This window comes from Equus caballus, chromosome 1 (genome assembly GCF_041296265.1).
Source record: "Equus caballus isolate H_3958 breed thoroughbred chromosome 1, TB-T2T, whole genome shotgun sequence".
NCBI lineage: Eukaryota > Metazoa > Chordata > Mammalia > Perissodactyla > Equidae > Equus > Equus caballus.
Window position 1 is genome coordinate 142,528,245 of NC_091684.1, and position 23,848 is coordinate 142,552,092.

At 40.1% G+C, this 23,848-nt stretch overlaps 1 protein-coding gene across 17 annotated transcripts in view; it reads right to left on the reverse strand.

Annotated features, from left to right (window-relative positions):
* Nucleotides 1-23,848, reverse strand: part of TLN2 (talin 2) — a 415,035-nt gene that overhangs the window by 214,677 nt on the left and 176,510 nt on the right. Inside the window, exon 1 of one of the 17 annotated variants that reach the window (XM_070235494.1) lies at nt 236-329. The exons of 15 other annotated variants lie outside the window; for them this stretch is intronic. The gene's annotated coding sequence lies outside the window, so the exon portion shown is untranslated. Of the gene's footprint in view, nt 1-235; nt 330-23,848 lie in introns of those variants that run through there. One more of the 17 variants, XM_070235471.1, reaches the window with a different exon arrangement.

Here is a 23,848-nt window from a genome sequence, read left to right on the forward strand (position 1 = left end):
AGCTAAGAGACAAAACACTTAGCATGCATTCAGTATGGCTCTTTCTATTTTTAAAATAATGTCTCACATACAGCAGCTCAATTTCTGTGTTAGCCTCTAAAAAGCAAAAATCAATGTTTTATAATATGATTCTGTACACGGCACAGCTCTTCGCTTACCTCAAGGATAATTGCAACTATTAAATATTACTATTCTACTAATACAAGGTAAAAGCAGAAATAAAGACTTTGCTTACCTAATTCCCTCCTTGGCTGGCTTCCAAAATTCACCACCTCTCTCCATCAGGAGAGAAAGAGACAGAAAGACAAATGGCATATCTATAAATTCTGTTTGTGATGAAAGCAACTGAGGTATTTGGGATACAAATCCACCCCACCAAGAGGCAGAATGATATAGAAAATTTCATATCTAACCTTCTTTCCTGCATATCCAAAAAGATGGATCATCCCTTTAAGAATTCTCTTTTGCCAAGAAACAAAATGGTCTAACTACTAGAACTGCATTAGCCTTCAGTGATAATGAAATTTTAAAAGGCCGGTGTAATAAAGGCGTGGCTAGCCTAAGCAAGCATAAAGCACAATGCTCCTTGCTTTTTTTTTTTTTTTTTACCACCAGCACTTACCTTAGTCCTTCCTCTCAATCCTCAAAATAAGCCCACAATCCTATTTTAGTAGTGCAGAGTTTAAAATACTTATGTTAATATAACTGAATATCTGCCAAGAGGAAAACCATTGGTATTCGTCCTTGTGCTAAAACTAATCTTACACTTCTCAAGCCTTTTCCCCTCTATGTCCACCATCCAGTATCAAACATGACCCAAGGACACCTTTAGTTTCATCTACATGTCAACTTCATACCAGCCACACAGACCTGACCCAACTAAAAGCTCGCATTTGTAACTTTCCCTGTAGCAATACATGGGCCTCTAAGTGCTGTGTGTCCTTGGACGAGGCATTTATCATCTGAATCTCACTTTCCTCCTGTGTAAAATCAGTGGTGAGGACCAGGTGATCTGAGAGTGGCCTGCCAGCATCCAATGCCATATGTCTGGGTGCACATCCTTGCTGTCGGCTTGCCCATAGCAGGGAGAAAACTAACTTCAGTCTCAGGTTCTTGGGTTCAGTTGTCTCAAGGGATTCAGGACTTTAGAATTAGGGAAAACAATAATAAAAGGCATTCGTGAGCATGTTCATCTATTTCCCACACTCCAGTCAACAGTGCTTTGGCTGCCTGGGACTTTGACGACAAACTTCCAGGGGGCAAGAGACCCATCTTGGCAGATGTCAGTAAGCTATTCACGTTGTTAAGCGACATACCAGCAAAGTGGAACAAAACACCCATTCATTTTGCTTGTTCAAATGGATAAGAAGCAACAAAAATCATTGTTTGTATTTCCCTAAGCCACAGAGAACATAATTCTAGCAGATACTAGATGGAATTGTTGCTCTGAAAAGTTAAGCGTCAATAACTTGGAAAGCCTGTTAAACAGGAGCCACGACCAGCTCCTGTTAAAAATGTCTTATATGTATTTACATGTGCTAATGCCTCACATGTACTCTTATGTGCTCTCATCCCAATGTTTGAAAACAATTAGGATGAATGGTTTGAAGTCAAGGGCTGTAGGAAGACACATGCTCTCAAACTTGCCCTCTGGCTCATGGAAGAATGTAGCATCTGCCCAGGGTCCTGGACAGAAGCCAAATGGATTTCATAGGAAACTCAGGCCTACTCTCCTTATAGCCTCCATGTCCCCTGCCTCTCTCTACTGCACATTCACATATGAGCAGCCTGTAATCCTTCCTCCAGCATCCATTCCCATCTGCCCACTCAGATCTCTGCAATCGCCAGCAAAATGACATCACCAGAGCGCAGTGTGAAAGCTGGGCTGGAGACACAGAAGCCCAGATTGGCTGGATTTGTAAGAGAATCTTATTCTCTAAAAAGACAGGTGGCTCCATTTAAAATTCCTCCCTGCCCATCAGCTTCAGCCCATGCTCTCCCCACAGCCCCCAAAACATATGCTGTGGGAGTTCCTGTCCTCTCCCTGCTCTTGCCAGGGCACAGGAGCCTAGCTGTTCCCAGCAGCTGCTGGCTTCCTTTTGGCTCTCCGGCACCAGTGTATTCTAATGAAAGGGGTGCTGAAACCTCTACGACCAGTTCACGGCAAAAGACATTTCCTCATACTCCTTGCCCTAAGCAGAGATATGCCCTCTTACCTTTAATTCAATTACATGGATGAATAATTAGGTCTCTGATAGTGAGAAATCCTCAGCTTACGCTGCAGCCACAAAAGACCGACCATAACCCAGTGTAGGGGATGTTGCCACAGGCTAGCATTTTGAAAGGTTCCAGTTGTGATCAGGATGACTCCAACTTGGAAGAGCTCTCCTAATGGGTTGATGTGGCATGAATAACCAGAAAAGTAGGTCAGGGACCTGAATCACGGTCTGAAGGCAGATATGCTTGTAAAGTGCCAAGCCCCACAGTTCTGTGTGGTTTGCAAGATGCAAGCAATGACATTTGTGGATGGGTCCTTCTGTCACTGCCCCCAACAATACCCCAACATCAGCCTTGATGACCAACCAGCACAACAATAATACACACCTCTGCATCTTCCAGTCATCCCAAAAGCCCAACAATACTCCCCCCTTAGGCGGCTGGAAAGAAAAAAGCAATCTCAGATGTTATTGGTACAAACAGTTTTCAGGTCACCATGCTCCAGCAGTCCAAGGCAATAGCCGCTGATTAAGACAGGCTTGCTCTCTCTTAGTCTCATTGTTTTTTCCTGTTTGGTCAGTAGATGTCACGTTAATGTGCTGTTTTTAGTCTTTAAACTTACCCTAAGAAAAAAAGTCTTCTTGCCTTTACTCCCATCATATGCTGATGTACACAACTGTACACACATACACCCCGCACCCTTCTGACACAACAGGCAGGACTGCCGGGGGATTAAGGCAGCACTCTGGTGCTTTAAGACAACCTGACAAAGCTGCGGAGGAAAACTGTCAAAGATTATCTGTTTCTTTGGTCTCTCTTTTTCCCTCTTAACTGTGATATTTTCTCTCCTCTCTACCTCTCAAAGAGAAAAACCTTATGCCTTTCAACAGCCCAATTTCTGAAACAAAGCTACAAAACAGCACACTCATCCGTCCTATCTCATTTGAGACCTTCCTACTTCAAGTCCTTCCTGGGTCAAAATGCTCCACCCTTTCTGCAGGAGTCACAGAAAGGAAGATTTGCTCAGAAAGGCAGAGGTGGCTGACTATCAGGTGAGAAGCAAGGAACTTCCTGCAGTGTCACAAAAACTTGTAAATCCATCAGAAAAGTAACATTGCAAGCCATCTAAGATGAAGTTTTTCAAACCTGGGAACAAATATGGAATTGTGACCCTATGCAAAGAGCATGCAAAGCTGCAGGTAAGACAGTGTGAGTCTTCCTGGATCTAATGAAGGCTAGAATTACATTGGCCATTTAAAAACAAAAGCAATACATTATTTCTGAGCGGAATACAAAATTCACACGCAGCTCTCTTATGAAACCATTTGGAGCTGGGCCCTTAAGGTACATCCTCAGGCCCTCACTGAGGTATCAGATCCCTCATTCTCCTCTGAAGTTAGGGACACAGTGGAAATTCTAGATCTCAGCTATAATACAGTTGACAGCAAAGGAAAAATTACAATAATATTCCAAGGATAGAACCAACTAAGGGCAGAACTCACATTAGTGGTGAACTTGACGGGGCACTCTTCAATGGAATGACAAATCACAAAAAAATCTTTCAAAACTTAAAAGTCCATATGCCCTTCCTTCATATTTTACTCTCTTACCAGACTTGTTCTCATTCCCAAATGAAACACATGAACCCAAAAGATAAAGCAAAAACCAAAGATTCTACTTCAAGTAAAGACCTACCTAATGATGACAGTCAACTTGCTAAAAGAACAAAGCATTAGAAGAAAATGTATATTCTGAATTTTTTCCACATCAGTATTAACAGTAACCCCAGAGCTGACTGTCTACACCAAATGGTAATCTCAGTTGCTGTTGGCATAGATTAGCTACGGTTTAAAATCAAGGTAAGGTACATTTGCATTCCATAAAGGTCTAGTATTTCATATATGAACCAGAACTTACAATCATTCTCTTAACAACACAGCCAGCAAAAGCTCATTCACAAATTTAGATTTGGTTTTGATAACTAGAACCATCACTAGATCACTAGGTGGACTGTATAAGAGATGCTATCTTTTCCTTTGATTTATGAGCTATGAGATTTTCAACGAAAATAGATACATGATTTTCCACAAGTGTTCAAACCAATAGCCCTCTTCATGCTTAGTCATGGAAAATCTAGAAAATAATTCTATAGTGCTATATATACTTATCTATACTCACCTGGTTTGAGATACCCTGTCTCAAAGAGCTTTGCTTTCATTGGTACGGTAATGTTTAATTCTTTTCCACTCCAGCACAGGTTTATCAGCAGAGTGCCTGGTTAAAATCTACTGCCCAGTCACTCCACATGGATATTAAGCAAAGCAAATCCACTTAGTGATTGTGCCATGAGAGGGGAGGCCATATTGATCATCCTGATTAGCTCTGTCAGCTGGAGTAAGAAAGACTGACTGGCGCTCAGGGCCAGCTGTGCAGGGTACACAAACAGAGACAATGGGCAACATCGACAGCCTCCAAGCAATTGGTCTGGGCAGTGATGGATGCTATGTGGGCAGCTTATGGGGTTATTAAGGATATCGCACTGGCCCAAGGGAAACCCAAACTCCATCTCCTTTTATTAAGATAAAGTTGGACTGTCCATGATACAATAGAGGACTAAGGAGGCTTTTGTCTCTTTTATAATTGACAGAGGCAAAAAAAGAAAAATCAACTTATATATTAAATAAAAAAGACAACTCAGTGAGTGTATGTGTAAGATGATTACAAAACACTACTTGTTTGTATTGTAAGTGAAAAATAGGATATATAAAATACTTCAGTAAATACAAAAGTATTTAATTCCACGTTATTTATTACATGTTATATATAATTATATGTTAATATTAATAGTTACATTATTTAAGGGAAGAAAGGGGGACCATGGTTTTCTGCACATCCCCTTTGTTCATATCAAGGGGCACTTGCTTAGTAGATAAGGGAATGAAAGATCACACTTCAACCCTCGCCCTACAGGCTGGACTGAACGGAGACTGGAAGCTGGGTACCCCCCATCCCTCTGGACCAGAAAGAGTCCCTCCCAAGTTGCAATTAAATGGTTGAAATCAGAAATAAATTCTCCTGTACTTACAGACACATGCATACTCATTCACCCACACCCTTCCCCATATTTTTCCTTCTGTGCCCCCCAAAAAGTCTCTACTAATTATATAACCTAGAGTAAATCATTTTGACTTTCTGATCCTCAGTTTCCAAATTAAGACTAATAATCATTTCCACATTAAGAATACCAATGCCTACAAATCTACAGGAGCACCCTGCAGATGAAATTAGATCGAGTAAGTAATGCCTGGTAGAGTTCACATTCAAAGATGTTGCTGCCCTTCCCTTTGCTACCTGACACCCCAGTGCTTAATCTCATCAGACCTAGAAAGCCCAGCTCATGTGCATTGCCTCCCGGGAAGGATGGTAGCACATGGTGTTCTTCTAGACACCAGCAAGGTTTTCCTGAATGTGCATGCAGGACATCTAAAACCATCAGAGCGATTCTCCATTCCAAATTGGTTTTATGTGCTGAGCCCATCTGTCTTGGGAAGCCCCCTTGAAAGAATTAGCTAGAAATTCTGTGTGGCAAAATCTCCAGATTTTGCCATACCTTTTGAGCACCTGATAATGGAAACATGAGGTTCTGTTATATTGGGCCAATTCCTCTATGGTCAGGGAGATGTTCACAGCAAATGAGAGGGCTCCTGTTTCAAGAAATCTAGCCAGAGAACATCATGTCGAAGAGCAAGACTGCCGGATCTCAGTAAAATTTCTCAATCATTTAAGCACCTCCACCACCCCTTCAGGTAAACACATTGCTACTGCAGAATTGAGTTTCACAGCATGGGGATCTTAACTATCTCAGTTTATGCTTCCAATATACATTTGAGAATATGGGGCTGGGGGCACACAGAGAGGCTGAATCAATATCACCAAGATACTGCATTTTTATCCTTACTGACCGAAAAAGTCATTTCACCTTTTAAAGATATTGTTTTCCTTGCTCTCAGTAACTGCGTATCAACATTCCTTTATCCTCATACTAATAGTGTGGGGCAGCATATTGTGCCCCAAACACTGTGTGTCCCACTGAACATGGAAAAGGATACTGCTGCACAGTATTATCATCTTGCTTCCTTCACAGGGTTTTCAACTTGTTTGTTGACACTCTAACCTAAGTCCTTGAGCACTGACAACATGAAAAAATAAATACTTGAGACACAATCAACTCCCTAAGTCCCAAGGTGCTACACGAAGCAGGTTTAAGGCATCTGAAAATTTACTTTGATGAGACAACAAAGACAAAAGGCATCTCTCCCCACAGACCACTTCCAAAGGTTAGGTTTTAAAAGACCATGGAAGCCTCTTCAAGTGGTACCAAACTAAAATGGAAGGAGCACCAGACACAGGAGCTTCTTGCATATGAAACATTTTATTGCATTGATCATACACGTTGCAGTTTAAAATCTTGCTAAACTCAGAGCACCTTAAGTGGAAGGTCAGTAAGAGGTTGATCTTCAATATTAGTTCCCTAGAACTGACATAAAAAACTACCACATAATGGGTGTCTTAAAACCACAGGAATTTATCCTCCCATAGCTAGAGAAGCTAGAATCAAGCTGCCGGTGGGTCACACTCCCCCCGAAGACTCGCAGGGAGAACCATTCCTTGTCTCTTTGAGCTTCCTGGGGGCTCTGTCTTCACATGGCATTCTTCTCTGTGTGCCTCTCTGTGTCCTGTCCTCTTCACATAAGGACACTAGTCATTGGATTAATCCAGTATGATCTCATCTCCATCCATAAGTAATTGCATCTGCAAAGACTATTTCCAAATAAGGCCAAATTCTGTAGTTTCAGGTAGACATGAATTGGGAGGGGACACTAATCAAACCACTATAGCCGAGTTGAACACTTAAGGCAAGAATTACCTTGATATAAAAATACTTTTTGTAGCAATATGAAACTACATATTAAATATATAACCATCATAACTGGATAATGGGACAAGTGAGTGACCTCATCTAAGGAGATAAACTGAAGATGAGCTAAGAAAAGCCACAATTATAAGTAAGCCCATGCCAACAGCTTCCCCATCTCTCTCTCACCATTCTCTAAAGGAACAGAGCTGTGTTATCAGAGCCAAACGTGAAAATTAAATGACACATTTCAGGAAAAACAAGCAGCACCACCACCCTCCCCACACTTCCAACCCAAGAAAGATTTGTAGACAACACATACTACATTTTTGCCCAGATTCATTGCTATGCTCAGTCAAAAACCAAACATTTCAGCATCCAGGCAACATAATCTAAACTGAGAAAAGAAAACACAGCATAGTGTAGGCCACAGCTAGAAATGCTAATTTGCTTTTCCAAGATATTCTGCAAAAATTAAGCACACAACTGTTCAATCCCCTAAACTAGTTTATAGGCCGTGAGTTTAACTTGCAGGATTAATAGCAACTCCAGAAGGAGAGCCATTTGAACAATGTGTGTTTTCTACCAGAATCTTTCATGCAGACACATAAAGCTGGGAAAGGTTTTCAACAACTCTAGCATGATATTTCACTCTAAAATCTAACCTATTAGGGGAAACAAGCCAGAAAGATTCTGAAAACTGTTACACATCCGTAAGTTCTCTAGGTTTGAGGAACAACCACCTTCATAATACCAAAGTGTTTCCAAGAGGGAAACTGTTGAATGTTAACTCCCTAGCTCGCTGCACGGTTGTTCCTCCAGTGGGCAGAGAGAGATGCAGGCACCCTCAACACGTTAGTCACGAGAAGCAGCAGGTGGCCAGGACCCTGGCCTTCAGTGGAAGCCTATGCCTCCATGAGGGTCTCCCATACCATATACCGAAGTGTTAACATACAACTAGTTCACAATGGTCACGCCCAAGCCCTCTGACCAGGAGCTCCTAGTGAGTCTTCTGTGAACACTAGGGGTCCAAGGTCTAGGTCACCAACTTACAGTAACAGGCGCCCATGTCCACTGGCCTGACTTTCTGTCCTGGGGGCAGTGGGGAAGACTGGGGAGTCGGAAGAGAAGAAAGAAAGAAAAATTTTCAAGTCTTGTACCAGAAAATAGTCAGTGAAGTTGAATAAAGGCCTATGAGAGTATCTCAACAAAATGTGGATGAAGGAATAGGAGAAAACTTTCAAATCCAATGTAACTCTAAAAATGTTTCCTAAGGTCTTAGACAACTATGACTCACTTCACTATTATGAAAAGAGCAAAATGCATATATAAAGAATTGCCTGAGAGATGAATCAGCTTGGGTAACTCAACCTCCTTCAATATTCTCCTTTCTTTTCAGAAAGGACTTTTCATCTGGAAGACTACAAACTCTGTTCCCAGTCTCATACTTTATATGCTATACAATATGGTTCCCCTCAATAGCAGAAAGTGTGAATTCCTTCCTTTACATCTTCAGCACTAAAATCTCTCTCCCTCTCTACACGTGTCATTTAGAAGTTGCAGAAAATCAAAATGAACAGAAACCCCAATGGAGAGCATTCAGCGTGACAGACACTTCAAACAGGTGGATCAGCAGTCAGAGGCACAAGGTGGCAGCTGGGGCTCTGACCATGTCAGGAGGCCTCACTGATCCAGGTGTGACAGCAACACAGGGCTGCTTGCAGAGGCATGACAACGGGGAGAGGGTGGCTGGCTCATCCCCCTGCTCCTGTTACAGTTGTTCTTCTTCTTTCTTCAAGTCTGCTACTGGCTTTTTATAAATATGCAATCAGTGATAAGTGGGTACCTCTGCATATTAGATTAGGGAGGTAAAATGTCAACATCACTTAGCCAGGGCAGACTAAGAAGCCAAAGCTAGGAAGTCATCGCCAAGAGGGGTCCAAGGGATGGCTCCAGAGGGACAACATGCCAAGAATGGGCTTCAAGTTGCTGTGGTCATTTTCAAGCAGACCCTCTGGACTCACTGGTAACACAGAAGTGGCAAACAGACTTGCCTTCTGCTCAGACACATTTCAGCTGCTGTACAATTTTCTCCAAAGGCAGAAAGTAGACAGGTTGAAAATAATGCGCCTGATCCCACTCCTGATAATGCCTGTGCATTGTGATTTTTAAATTGACAGTCCAATCAATCTGAGCCCAAGAAGCCTTACATTCAACTCCAACCCCAATAGGGACATTTTATGGACATGTGGCACTGCACAGCCATATCTCCTTTTCTAAGCAGATGTAAATCCTGCCAGAAGATGCACACCCAGGTGACACGTCTCCCATACTATAGCCAGTCCAGATGGCAAGGATCATTCAGGACCCAGGAACACATTATCTCTCCACTGCTCTTCTGAAAAACTATTATTCATCAAACACTTTCTAAGAAAATAAGATTAATAAGAACTCAGACCAGATGACAAAGCAATAGCAAAAAGCACCTTCTTTAGTAAAGATTGAGTAAAATGATGTTAAGAATCAAGGAGACAAATGTTCAGCTGAGATAGCAAAGGCCCTCAAACTCACACGAGATTCCCCGTGAAATTACTCACAAAGATGAAAAGTGGGGAGAAACCTGCAACATCACTAGAAGCCTGGGCTACATGCTATCTAGTAATAGCTATTTCAGAAGAAAATATATTGAAAGTAGTAAAGAATGTTGCAGAAAAGGGAAACTTGCTCATCAAGAAGTAAATCCACAATAGAGCTAAAATAATTACATCCTCACGGTGGTATGGGAAAAACAGATAAATGAGATAGATACAATATTTAGTGCATATACAGTGTTCATATGGGATAAAAGTTTCATCAAAACTCCATGGAGAAATAAAAGAATATTCAAAAAGTAGTGCTACACAAATTGTTTATCTTAAAAAAAAATTTAGATCATACTTCATACTATATACCACAATAAAATTTATATAAATTTAGAGTTAGATTTTAAAAATAAAAGCATAAAACAAAAGATTTAGACAATTTACCTTAGTTAGTTTGGAAAAAGTCTTTCTCAGTAAAAACAATGCAAGAGAAGAAATCACAAAGAGTTTTCCCAAAATAACAAGTAAAAACATTGCAAAGTAAAGTCAAAAGATAAGTGATGAACTCTGGAAACACATCTGCAGAATATGCCAAAAAGTTACTATCTACCAGAGAGACACTAGCTAGAGCTGAAAAAAAAATCAGGAAGAAAATAAAACAAATATCTTAATATGAAATGGTTAAAGAATAGTAAAAATTTCACAAAAGAACAAATACGAATGGCAAGGAAATAGAAGAAAAGTTTATCCTCAATAACAGCCTTAAAATACGAATCTATACAACATCCTCTAACTATCATGTTAGCAGCTATCTGAACACTCATTGTGTTGGCAAGAAATACCAGGAAATATACACTTCCTTCCATAAGATGTAAAGTTTTTTTGACAGCCAGTATGGCAATATTCTTCAAGGGCCTTAAATACGGTCGCACTCGTTAGACTGATAACTTTATTTCTAGGAGTTTATTTAGAGGAGATAATTAGAGATAAACAAAAGTATTTAGTTTAAGGACATTGATCACTGCTTTCTTCATAAGCAGGATACAAAATAATATAAACTACACACACATACGCATGTGCACATGAAGGACTAAAAGAAAATCCACCTAAATGTTAACAGTGAATTTTATTATCTTTAAGTTCTGGCTTTATAAATGATTTACAGTTTGCTGTGTTTTGATTTCCTACAACCTGCATATACAGTAGATAGTCTTATAATCAACCTCTTCTTAACAACTTGCCAAATTAAAAGCAACTCCTCAGTGGGTGGGCTACACTCACACTGAGTGGTATGCTTACTAGAGTCTGTTATTTATTGAGTATATAGCTAAATATTATATGGACCACAGAAATATAAGCACAGAAAGGAAGAGTTGCTGCTTGAACAAAAACTCAGTAGAATGCTTTGATGAATTGATTAAAAAAAACTTGCTGCCAAGTTAGGTGAGGGCCAGACAATTTTTTAAAAATTGGAAGAACTTTTTTTTTAATATAAAGAGTCTATACTCATATTACTTCCCAAATATCTTTTAAATTCACATTGTAAGGAGCCCAAAAGTGGAAATTATAGACCCACAGCATGTGATTCATGGTGGAAGGATATTGCTGAACTCCAATTATACCGATATTCAAAGAAGTTTGTTACCGACATGTATGTATTTTAGGTCAAAATTTAAACGTGTATGTTTTAGGTTAAAACTTTTTATGATCCTCAATTTTAACTGACTTTTTTGACAAACCAATTACAAGTCTAATTAAGCTAATTTTGACAAAATAATTTTAAGTCTGGTCCCGTCCAATAAGGAGGCTTCCTTTGCATTCCTTTTACGATGGAGAAGGAAATGTTCTTTTGAGTAGAAAGGTGATAGGGTATTGGGGTAGGGAGAAGGAAAGGGAAGAAAGAGCAAGGAAAATTAGAGAGAGAGACTATTTAGATTTCCAAGCAGCAAGATTCAAAGCCTGTGCAAAAAATTTTAGAATATTTAGATGCTGTAATGCCTTATCATGTAATCAATGCAATAATGCAAATATCTCTATCTGGCACATAGGACTTGATCAAAACACGGGAAAGTCAACTCAAATTTTCTTAGCCATATTGTTCCCAAAAATTCTAATAAAGCACTACAAATACCAAATGAAACAAAATAACTAAAAAACAATTTAGCAAATGTTTGTTTAAGTTAGTCGAGGAAAGTCATGCTATAGCAGCAGAGTAAATGTATTGGCTTTTTGATACAGTAGATCTGATTTTTTTAAAAAACATTTTTATTGAGGTATAATTGACAGACAATAAGATACACATTAAAAGTATACTAGTAAGTTTTTACATATGTATATCCCCGTGAAACCATGACAATCAAGATAATGAACATATCCATTATTCCCAAAAGTTTTCCTATACCCTTTGGTAACCCCTCCCTCCCAACTCTCACTTCCCACTGTCCTGAGGCAACCACCAATCTGTTTCCCATCACTATACATTAGTTTGCATTTTCTAGAATTTTACATAAAACAAATCTCCTTTTGTCTGGCTTTGTTCACTTGGCATAACTGTTTTGAGAGTCACCGATGTTTGCTGCATATACCAATAGTTCACTTGTTTTTATTACTGAGTCATATGCCCTGGAGTGGGTATAGCATAATTTATTGATCCTTTCACATGTGGATGGACATTTGGCTAGTTTCCATTGGGGGCTATTATAAATAAAGTTCATAGTAACAGGTGTATGTGTCCGCTGTCCTGCCTGTGACATCTATGTAGAAATCTTTGTAAGGACACAGCCCACATTTCTCTTGAGTAAATATCAAGGAGTAGAATGTCTGGGACATATGACAGGTGTTATGTTTATTCAAAAAGTGATGCTGGGCAAACTGCTGATGTGAAAAAAAAATGAAGTTACACCATAATTCATACTATATACAATAATGACATTTATATGAATTGAAAGAAGTAGATTTTAAAAATAAAAGTCTAAGACATAAAAAAGTTGAAGAAAGTGGCAAACTGTTTTCCAAAAAGGTTTTACCATTTTACATTCCTACCAGCAATAGGTGTGAGTTCCATTTGCTCCATGTCAGCTGTATGTATGTTTCGTAGGACACAGCATCCCTTCTTTATGCAACACACGCTATATACAGCTTTATCTTCTTTAAAGGAATTACAGTATAAGGTGACCATTCTAAATAATTAGGAAGGTGAGTTTTTAATTTCTGCCCTTCCTTGTCACACAAATTATAACAAAAAGCAGTAAACTACATTGATAAGAACAACATACATTTATTGTTTACCACAGGCTTAGTTCCACGTATTCCATCTTGCAAATACCCAACACAACAATCCTATGAAGATAAACCAATTTCACAGTTGAAGAAACTGAGAGAAAGACAGGACAAATAAATTACCCATGGTCACAGCACTAATGAGTTGGTAGAGCCAGGATTTCAACTCAGAAGTCTGAGCCCCAAGCTTTAGCTCTTAACTACTACCTGTACCCCCTGCTACCATGTACATATCCCTGAATACTGGTTATTTATCTTACAAAGCTATGAATAATCCCTAATATAGTCACACATCACTTAACAACAGGGATACGTTCTTAGAAATGTGTCATTAGGCAATTGTGTCATTGTGTGACTATCACAGAGTGCACTTACACAAACCTAGATGGTACAGCCTGCTACACACCTGGCTATATGGTACTAATCTGATGGGACCACCACTGTATATGTGGTCCCTTGTTGACCAAAACATCTTTATTCAGCATATGACTATATTTCTTTTCAAGTTCTACCTCAGAGACAACTGATTTCAACACTTTAAGAGATTGAGGAATAAACCTTGGAATATTACTTTGAGCTAAAAAGTCAAAGCAAATGCCAAATTCTTAAAATACCACCATTGGTACATAATATAAAATCATCAGAGCTTTGACAGAATGGATATTGATTAATTCAATCCAGCAGATGTCACCTATTAAGCGCAAACATTGGTCCTAGCAGTGAGAAGATTATTTCAAAGAACATGGCTACCTTTTAACAGGGTGCTTTTCTGGTGGAAAGAAGAAAAAAAAAATCCCCCAAGTAGGCAGACTTGTTCTCGACTGTAGCTCAGACTGCTGCAGTGTCACAAACCCCAGTCCCGTTACTCAAGGCCTTGCCATGAAGACCCGGGGCTGGACAACAACCAGGTCAGCAACACATTGTATCTTAAAAACTTCTTGGTATCTGTTGCCATTGTTCTTAAGGGTAAAAATAGAGGGTCATTGTGCAGCTCCTTCTTCATCTAAGGAGAGCCTAAGGGTCCAATAGGGACCGAGGACAGTGCTCGCATTAAGGAGATGGCACAGAAAACAAGACTTTTTAGCAGCAGCTGTGACACTGACACTGACAACTGTACTATACAGAATGTCAATTCATAATAAAAAAAAAAATAAGAGGAAACGTTGGAAAAATAATCAGCATCTCCCCAGCACTGACAAAAGGGAAGGAAACTGCTCTACTAGCAAGCTTATGTATATACAGGTAGAGGGGTCATAGAGTGAAAGAGGATTGTTCAATGATAAATCAACAGATATTTAATACCTGCTGCATGCACTGCACTGTGCTGGGGTATGTGGTGGTTAGATACAAACGAAGGGTAGGAAACAAGAGCTCTACCTCAGTTTGGAGTTTATCTTCAAGCTGGGAAAAGGGCCTACATTCCAGAAAGGATCACAGCACATTCAGTGCCAGATCCACAATTATTCACCACGGCCATCTTTGCTGACTTTGACTGAGTGCAGCCATTATGCCAAGTCCTCCCAAAACGCCGCCTCATTTAATCCTCCCCAAAATCACGTGAGGCAGGCATTGCTCATCTCCATTTCACAGATTATCCAGCAGATTGGGACAAGTCCCACGACTTGCTCCTGACCATGCACCTAGTAAGTGGTAGAGCTGGGAATCCAACACGGCTCTGTTCAGCTCCAAAGCTGAGGCTCAGCTACCAGGTTATCAAAACTCTCTAGAGCCTTCAGAAACTCTTTCAAGAATCCCTCTGGTTAGTAAGGGCCTGGAAGGCTTCCTGTAGGAAGGAGAGATATGGAAGAGAAACTGAAGGGAAAGAGGTAAGTGTACTGTAAGACAAGAAAAGGCCTTCAGACCAAGGCTGGGCGACCACTTGGTGGGACGTGGTCAAATAAAGTCACAAATGTTCACCAGTCACTTCACATGCCAGGCTCTGGCAACACCATTATGAATAAGTCAGACACAGTCCCTGTCCTCCAGGGACTCTCTGTCTATTGAGGGAGGCAGACACCTCCAACGAGAGTGGGTCTCCCAGGCAGGGACATACTCCTGAGGGTCTGGCACAATTGGTGACCCCCACCATTCACACCTGGGCCTAGAAAAGAACACTGGGTTTTTCTATTTACCAGGTGGCATAGCACTGCCATAAGTCAAGAGCATAAAGTCAGTTTTCAATTCCTGGGCTCATCAGCTTTGAAATTTTAATTTTTTCTTAACCTGGATGATACCTGCATTAGTTCATATTATGAGGGGAACAAAGGAGGCTTTACAAATATTTTAATATCAACCTATCAAATCAGCATATAGAATATAAACGTGATCGTGAGATGTAATCACACTCCTCTGCCTTTTTGCCTCCAGCCTTTCCTTCCTGAAAAATTCAGCCTTAAAGCCATTAGGCGGGACAGAACAAGGTAAGTGCCAGCAACAGGTGGTGGGGGTAGGGGTGGGTGCAGTGCCAGGGTGGCCCAGAACAGGGAAAAACAACTAGAAGGAACTTCATGGTGTTAAGTTAGAATTTAAAGCATGTGTGTGAGTTCACGATTTTTAAGATAGACAAGCAGACATGCAGACAGACATGTACACACACACAAAGATGTAGTAGCACTAAGGTTTGTATACATAGATATACAGTTAATCCTTATTATTTACCGATTCCATATCTCCAAACTCACCTAACTCACTAAAATTTAGTTATAACCCCAAACTTAACACTTGTAGCATTTTCCTGGTCATTCTTGGACACGTGCAGTGGTGAAAACATGGAGTCACCCGACACACACGTTCCCAGCTGAAGTCCAAGAAGGCAACGCTCCATTGTCTTGTTTCAGCTCTCAGAGTGTAAACAAGTGGCCTTTTTGAGGTCTATTTAGTGCCATGTTTTTTGCATTTTTGTGCTTTCCTTGTGGTTTCACTATTTAAAATGGCCCCAAGCATAGTGCTGAAGTGCTATCTAGTGTTCCTAAGCACAAGAAGGCTGCCATGTGCCTCATGGAGAAAATGCATATGTTCGATAAGCTTCCTTCAGGCAGGAAGTAAGTAATGTTGATCATGAGTTCAATGTTATTGAATCAACAATATATATTAAATATGGTGTCCTTAAATAGAAATGCAAATAAAACAAAGTTACGTATTGATTAGTTAACAAAATTGTTGTGACCAGAGGCCGGCAGAAACCTAATCGTGTATTTCGCCAAGGAGCAAAAGTTCAGTAGTTGCTAATTCAGTGTTCACTCTGACTTTCTACATAATTACTGTGAACAAGAAAAATCTAATTTATTCCCTAGCTCTGTCCACTGAGAAGGCCTGGGATGAATGATACCCCAGTAGCAAAGAGCACACTAAGTGCTCAGATTTTGGCTTCAAATGACCTTTTTTTAATAAAAGGTGCGGGGCTCCATGGAGTAAAGGGTGATTCTAGGGCTGAGGAGATGAAACTGGCACATCTCGTGTCAGAACATAAAGGATTGATCAAACAATGATGGAGATGTGTCAAAAGGACACAGGAAGCAGTTTGAAAGGGCTTCCACTAGCCACATCAAGAAGAATTTGAACATCAAAATGATAGTAACAGATTATAGCTTGCTGAATAAAATATGAAAACATGAGTCCATAACAATATAAATAAATGAATAAATAAAACGAAAGTTTGATGAGGAATGGAATAGCTACATAGGTTCAAAGTACTTCTGTACAAAAAAGTTATGTACTAGAATGGGAAAAAAATAACCTTTTCAGAGGTGAAACTGGCCACCACCACCTCAACCATGTGATGAGGTGACCATCATCAGTAACGGGACAAATCTAGATTGTGCACCACATGATAGGATGCAACAACACAGCACCATTTCTGTGATATTCTTGCCAAAGATGCAAAACTTGAATTTAATCATGAGGCAACAACACACAACCCAAACTGAGGGGTATGCTACAAAATAACTGGCCTTTCATCTTCAAAAGGGTCAAGGTCATGAAAGTGCAAGAAAGACTCATGGACTGTCCAAACTAAAGAAGACAAAAGACACATGACAAGTAATTGCAACAAATGATTCTGAACTTGATCCTCTTGCTAGACGTGGTGTGAATGGGACATTCGGTGAAACCTGAATGTCTGAAGATTATATGGTAGTAATTTTGACGATTGCATTGTGATTAGGTTCAAGGATGTCCTTTTACAGGAAATATCTGCTAAAATAAAAGTAATTCAGGGTGATTGTGCATTAGGTCAGCCACTTACAACCAAGTGGTTCAGGGAACCATCTTTGTGCTATTCTTTCAGCGTTTCTCTAAGTTTGTGATTGCTTCAAAAATATTTCAAAGTATTAAAAAAATTTAAAAAAGGATGCATAACAGAGCAGTAAGGCTGACAAAGACGGAAGCACAGGAGGAGCACTCCTCCTCTCTACTGACTCTTCATCCATTTCTAAAGCACAGTAAACCCCCACAAACCCTCCAGGCTACTGCCCTGCCTCTGTCCTCCCCCACACAGCCACAGATCCTGCAAGACTTCTTGGCACCGACAGATCTCTAATTACTCAGCCTTATTCCTCATCTGCTTCTGCTCAGCACTGCCAAGGTTACTTGTGTCTTCCTAGCTGATAACACAGGCATTCACTTGCTAGTCCGTGCCTGTCTGCCCAGCACTGGACAACAGTGGCCACTCTAGTGGGCTCCTCCCATCTCTCTGACCTCCTCGTTCTCAGTCTCTCCACAGGCTCTCTTCCTTGTTTAAACCTCATGGTCCTTGGGTCCTTTCCTACTCCCTCTTCTCCTCCAACTCCACACCCTTGCCTGGTGGATATCATTTTCTCTTAGGACTTGCATTTGTCAGATCTGCAGATAGAGACCAGACCTCTCTCCTGTGCTCCTCAGCCAAGTCTACACCATATCTCCCCAAGGAACTTCATAAGCATAGAAAATTCATCTTATTCAAAAATGAACTCATCGCTTCTCCCCTACCCCCCTCCCAAACTTGCTCCCCCTTCCTGCTTTCCTGACCTCAATGGCACCAACATCCACCCAATTGCCCAAGTCAGAAATGGAGAATCATCCTGGACAGGACCCTCTCCTGCAATCCCACATCCCATCACTCAAGTCCTGACAACTTTAATTCCTAAATCTCTCTCAAATCTGTCGTTTTCTCCTATTCTAGGATACCATCAACTCCTGCCCAAATCACTGCAAAAGCTTCCCAACTGTGCTCCCCACTTCTGTCCTTATTGTCCTTGACTACACACTCCATATCTCAGCCAGTGGTCTTCCTAAAGTTCACATCTGACTTGATCCCACTCAGCTTAACTCTCTTTAATGGATCCCACTGTTCTTGGGAAAATGTCTAAACCCCTTACTAGATATTACAAGATCTTATCAAATCTGACTCTCTATCCTAAATATTTTCCATGTCCATCCTGCTGACAACAATGCTCCTAACATCCAGCAGAACGCCTGGCACTTTGTAAATAGTCAATAAATGTTTGTTGAATGACAGAATTAGTTAGAGGGAGGAGGGTAGGCCAACTTAATAGTTAACACAAACTCAAATCTTCAAATATACAGAAGTATTAAACACGTGACTCACATCCTTGGCAAAGGCTTAACAAAAATGTCAGACAGGGTTTGCACAAAATTATTAGCAGTGCATGGGCAAGGTTCTTTAAGTTAGACACTAAGGAGGAAGAAGGGAAACACACTTGCTTACAGTCAATCAGGTAGCGGTTCTCGCTGGCACATGCTACAGCATGACTCGATTCCACTGTACTTACTGTGTGAGGCCCACTGCCCACAGTGCGCTGATAGCAGACTCAAAAGGAGAGGCACAATGGGGCTACCCAGTGAGACACACACGCACACACACACACACAGAGCAGGGTTCAGGGGCAGTCAGGTCTGCTCTACACAGGGGTCAAATAAACCCTAAGGAATGAAGACCAAATTACAGGTAAAAATCAAATGGGGAACATCTATACAAACTCACTTAGCACATGATGGTGTGAAAGGATCCTTTTGAATCTTTTATTTATTATTCCTTAAATTTCTCTAAAACTCCACTAAGATATATAGGGCAAGATACACCCAACCACTCTCACCCACTTTCCTTTAGGTACTGCTGGGAAGTCAAAGGAGAGATGTAGTTAAGAAAAAACACACAAAGGCCATTTTAGTTTAAAAATCATCACTGAAATGGAATCAGTAATCTAATTAAGAAGGAGGGGTTGTGCGGGTAAGCTGTCATCAGCCTTTCAAGCCTCGGAAGGAGCTCTTGATGTCTGGATGACAAGTAAAAGGCTACCACGACTTCTGTGACCTCATGATAGCTCTGATGCCTATTAAGCATTAAGAAAGATCTTTTCCTTGGAGGAAAGAGAAAGTCTAAGAGGAATCTAAGGGTGCCTAAAGGGCAGGCGAAAGCCCAGAAGCACACACAGAAAGCAACATCTAAGGGACATAGGACCAAAAGTGACAAAACCACTGCTGTGAAGAGACACAAGCAGCATAATCACATGGAAAACTCATCAGGGGATGAGAAAAGAGCAGAGGACTCTGTAGTCACTATGGTAATGACAGTGATGCCACTACACCAACAGCTGCAGCCCATGGAGCACTGGCTACGTGCCAGGCCTGTGCCAAACACTATCTTACAACAAACACTATGAGGAGGGTACCATTAACTCCATTCTACACAGGAGAAGACATAGGTACAGAAAGGTAAATTTTGCCAAAATTTGTAAGTGGAGGAAAGTGGTGGGATTAAGACTTGAACCTGATTTTAAAATCAATGACCTTCTGTTTGAAGTACCATTTCTAGTTACTCATTTGTGAAAGTGTGTTCCCATCCAGAAGGAAAAAGGGAGTATCCACTTAACCACTCATAGAAGAATCTAGTAGTGAGGAAGTTAGCTGGCAATACTGTGGTCAAGAAATGCTTTATCACTGACCTTACACTTGGGTTAGCACAACAAACACTCAAGTAATAGATGATCAAGACAATATTTTGACCTACCACCCTTCGTGAGAAAAATGAAATGTGTTGTCTAGGCCTGGATTCTAGCCATCATTGAACTTTTTACTGTTGGACCACAGGTTTCCTTGCCTAGTATCACTCACAATAATTCCAATCTAAAAAAAGATCTTTCTGAAATGGCAAATGTTGCCTTACTAGGTTCTCTAAATCACCAGTAACACTATTAACTAATACTAGTTAACTAGTAACACTGGTGTAACAGTTACATCAGTTACTATTACCACTATATAAGTCTATCAAAATGTATCATATGTATCCAAGGAAGGGAAATTCTCATATTCTGCCCTATAAAGCCTAGATGTGGTGGCATGTCTATCCAAAGAGGCATTTACTGGAATTGCAAACTGTGGCAAACACAAGGGATTAGCTCACTTGTGGCATGGAGAGGCCGGAGAACTAAACATTGTATATTGTCCAGATTCCTTGGCCACTATGGTGCCCAATGTGACTTAGACTTTAATAATGACATGGGTTCACGGGTGACTGATTTGAAACCGAGTCACGGGACAAACAGGCGGAGTGCAAAGGCATCCACAAGAAGCAAGGTCTCCCGGTACAGGAGGCACAGTGTGGGAGCTGGCAGCTCAAGTATTAGGTTCTTAATTCAACAACTTCCCACAGCATCTGTCCTGATTCCGGAGAAAATGGTTCTGGGGGAATGGGGTGTCCTGGAGGCTCAGCTGACTCCTCCAAACCTTCCAAGGATTCTGGAAGCACTCACCTCCTGGATTAAATCTACTCCAGCTTTAACTCCCTAGAGTAGATTTTGTGTCTAATACAGGAAATGTGAGCAATAACAAGATCACTTTTACTAGTTTATTAGATTCATAAAATATTAGGTATAAAATACATAGCCACAAAGGATAAACAAACTCAATTTATTTTAATTATATTTTGGTATAGTATCATTTGGGCTAGGGTAATTCATATAAACTATAGTATCACACAATTTTATAAACCTAAACCTACACTGTAACTCCCCTCATTCATAAACATAACTTGACCTACTTTCTAATATATTCAGCTCCTTCTTGTCTGCATTAATCTGCAGTGACATTTTAAAAGTTGCTCTAATAATTTCCATTATATGAAAATGCACTTTTCATTTATATCATCTTTGATTTTCCTCTCACAAACAAAATACTGTTTTCTCAACAGTTAGCTGGCAAATGTCATAGGAAACAAGATGTATGTGACAGCTGATACAAAAGGTTCACCATTGAATGGGGCTTAATGTTTGGTTTCTTGATAGGGGATGAGGGTGGAAGGAGGAAGAAGAGGCAAAGAAGACAATTTTGCCCTAAGTTCAGACAATGTGGGATGATGGGTTTGGGTCTTCTCTTTGAATATAACCTGTGGAAAATTACAGAGCACAAATTTAATAAATAAATATAAATTCCATATCAAATAATATGAGGTCCACAGTTCCCGATAGTTCTCCTATCACAGGTGACAAAGGAAAAAGAAGAAACCCACTTCCACAGACACCTTCCAATTACATCCACATTGTGACCATCAAGAGCCTCCTGAACAACCTGGGCTCCTTCCTTCAACAAAGCCCTCTTTAACCCACTGTCGATAATCCTTTTAAGCAGGTCCTTCCTGTGCTTGAAAATTTTCTATGGCTACCAAATGCCCAGAGCAGAGGTTGGCAAACTATGGACCACAAGGTAAGAATAGTTTTTAACATTTTTAAATGGTTAAGAAATAAATAAAAAGAATTATAGTTCATGATACACGAAAATTATATGAAATTCAAATTTCAGCATCCATAAATCTAGTTTTATTGGAACACAGCTACACTCATTTTTTTTTTATGAACTGTCTATGAACTGCCCTTTGCACTCCAACAGTGTAGTAGAATAGTTGCAACAGAGATGGTAGCCTAAAATACTTACAATCTAGTACTTTATCCAAGAAGGTTGCTAACTTCTGACCTGGAGTATACAATCCATTGCCCTTGGTCTGATAATGCAGGTCACAGAAACCTGGATTTAACCAACCTTCCAAAGCCTTATTTTCTTCTACATGAGGACACAATGTCTACTTCATTGACACGTTCTTCTCCATTTCTCCCAAACATAATGCCCTTTCCCATTCCTGCTCCAAAGCTCTGTTCAGTCCCAACAGCTTGTAGACATCCTTCTTTCTTCATAAAAGGAGTCATATCATACATACATTTAACTTCCATGAGGTTAAAAAAGAAAAATGATTTTAAGAGCGCCCAAGGCGGGGCCAGTGCCTGGCCAAATGGTCAAGTTCACACACTCTGTTTTGACAGCCTGGGGTTTGCTGGTTTGGATCTTGGGCGTGGACCTACACACAGCTCATCAAGCCATGCTTTGGGGGCATCCCACATAGGGGAACTGGAATGACCTACAACTAGGATATACAACTATATACCGGGGCTTTGGGGAGGGAAAAAAAAAAAGAGGAAGATTGGCACCAGATATTAGCCCTGGGTCAATCTTCCCCACCAAAAAAGCATTAAAAAGCAAGCAAACAAACAAAAAACTCCTCTAAAAAAAAAGACAGAGAGAGAGAGAGAGAGAGTGCCCAAGGCTATTCTCCACAGCACTATTTTTAAAACTAAAAGATTGAAAATGCCCAAACGTCCATCAAAAGGGCAGGTTGAGTAAGTTGGAGCAAATCCACACCAACAGAGGACCATGCAGCTGTATTAAAGGCAAAGATTATCTCTAAGCACCACTATGGAACAAGAGCCAGGATAGAATAAGTGAAGAAAGTAAGGTGGAGAAAAGCGTGTACAGTGTAATACTGTTTATCGAAGAAGGGAGGGAGATATAAAGATGAAAGCTTGCACACATTTGCTGGCATATTAAAAAAGCAGTGCAAGTGTAAGCCTTACATTTTTCAATTGCTGGCTATGGGGAGGGAGGAAATAGGATGAGGAAGGGACTAGGGTAAAAGCCAACACCTCTGAATATGCCTTATCTTATATATGAGACTTTGAAACCTTGACAATATCGTGCAAAATTTTTGAAATTAAAAATTGAAAAAAGGAATCTCTAAAAACAGATACAATGAAACCAACGAACCTGACCATGTGCCCAGTTGGTGGCATAATCATGCAGAGAACTATTCCAAATATTTTTAAAACACAGACTGTTGTGTACATAGCACAAGACATGAAAAAAAATGACTGTCATTGAGAATTGGGGTTTGGGGCATGGATGAAAAAATATAAAGTTCATGAAGCTAAGTAAAAACCCTATATACTTGAATTTCACTTGGAAGTATCGGTATAAGCTAACTGTTTTATCTTTATATATACACATACACACAAATATACACATAATATATGCATACTTCTAATTTTGTCCACTGTAAGATCCAGAAACAATGATCCAGTGGCAATAAACACACCTAGTTTCTTCACTGTGCTTTCAAAATACTCAAAAGAACCAGGGTTCCTTGGAGAAGTGGGGGATCCAATTCTGGAGCAAGAAACAGATTAGATAAGCCTGTAAATTTTGGCACACCAGAAAGTATACAAAAAATACAAGAGTCATGTCAAAAGGACTTGGGAACCAACTTGAATTAGTTTCCACTGGCCCAATATGGCCCAACTTGAGCATCAATAAGAAAACTGAATCGAAACACATCAATTACACTTACATTGAAAATTGCAAAAATCCACCAAAAAAAAAAATGTTTCAAAAATAAAGGGAAAGTATCAAGCATTTATCCTGACTTTCTTTTATGAACCTCAGAGTAAACATAATTGATGAGATTAAGTTTCTCCTCACATAAGTATTCTCATACATAAACAGGGAGGGAATGACAGAATAAGAACACCATTATTTT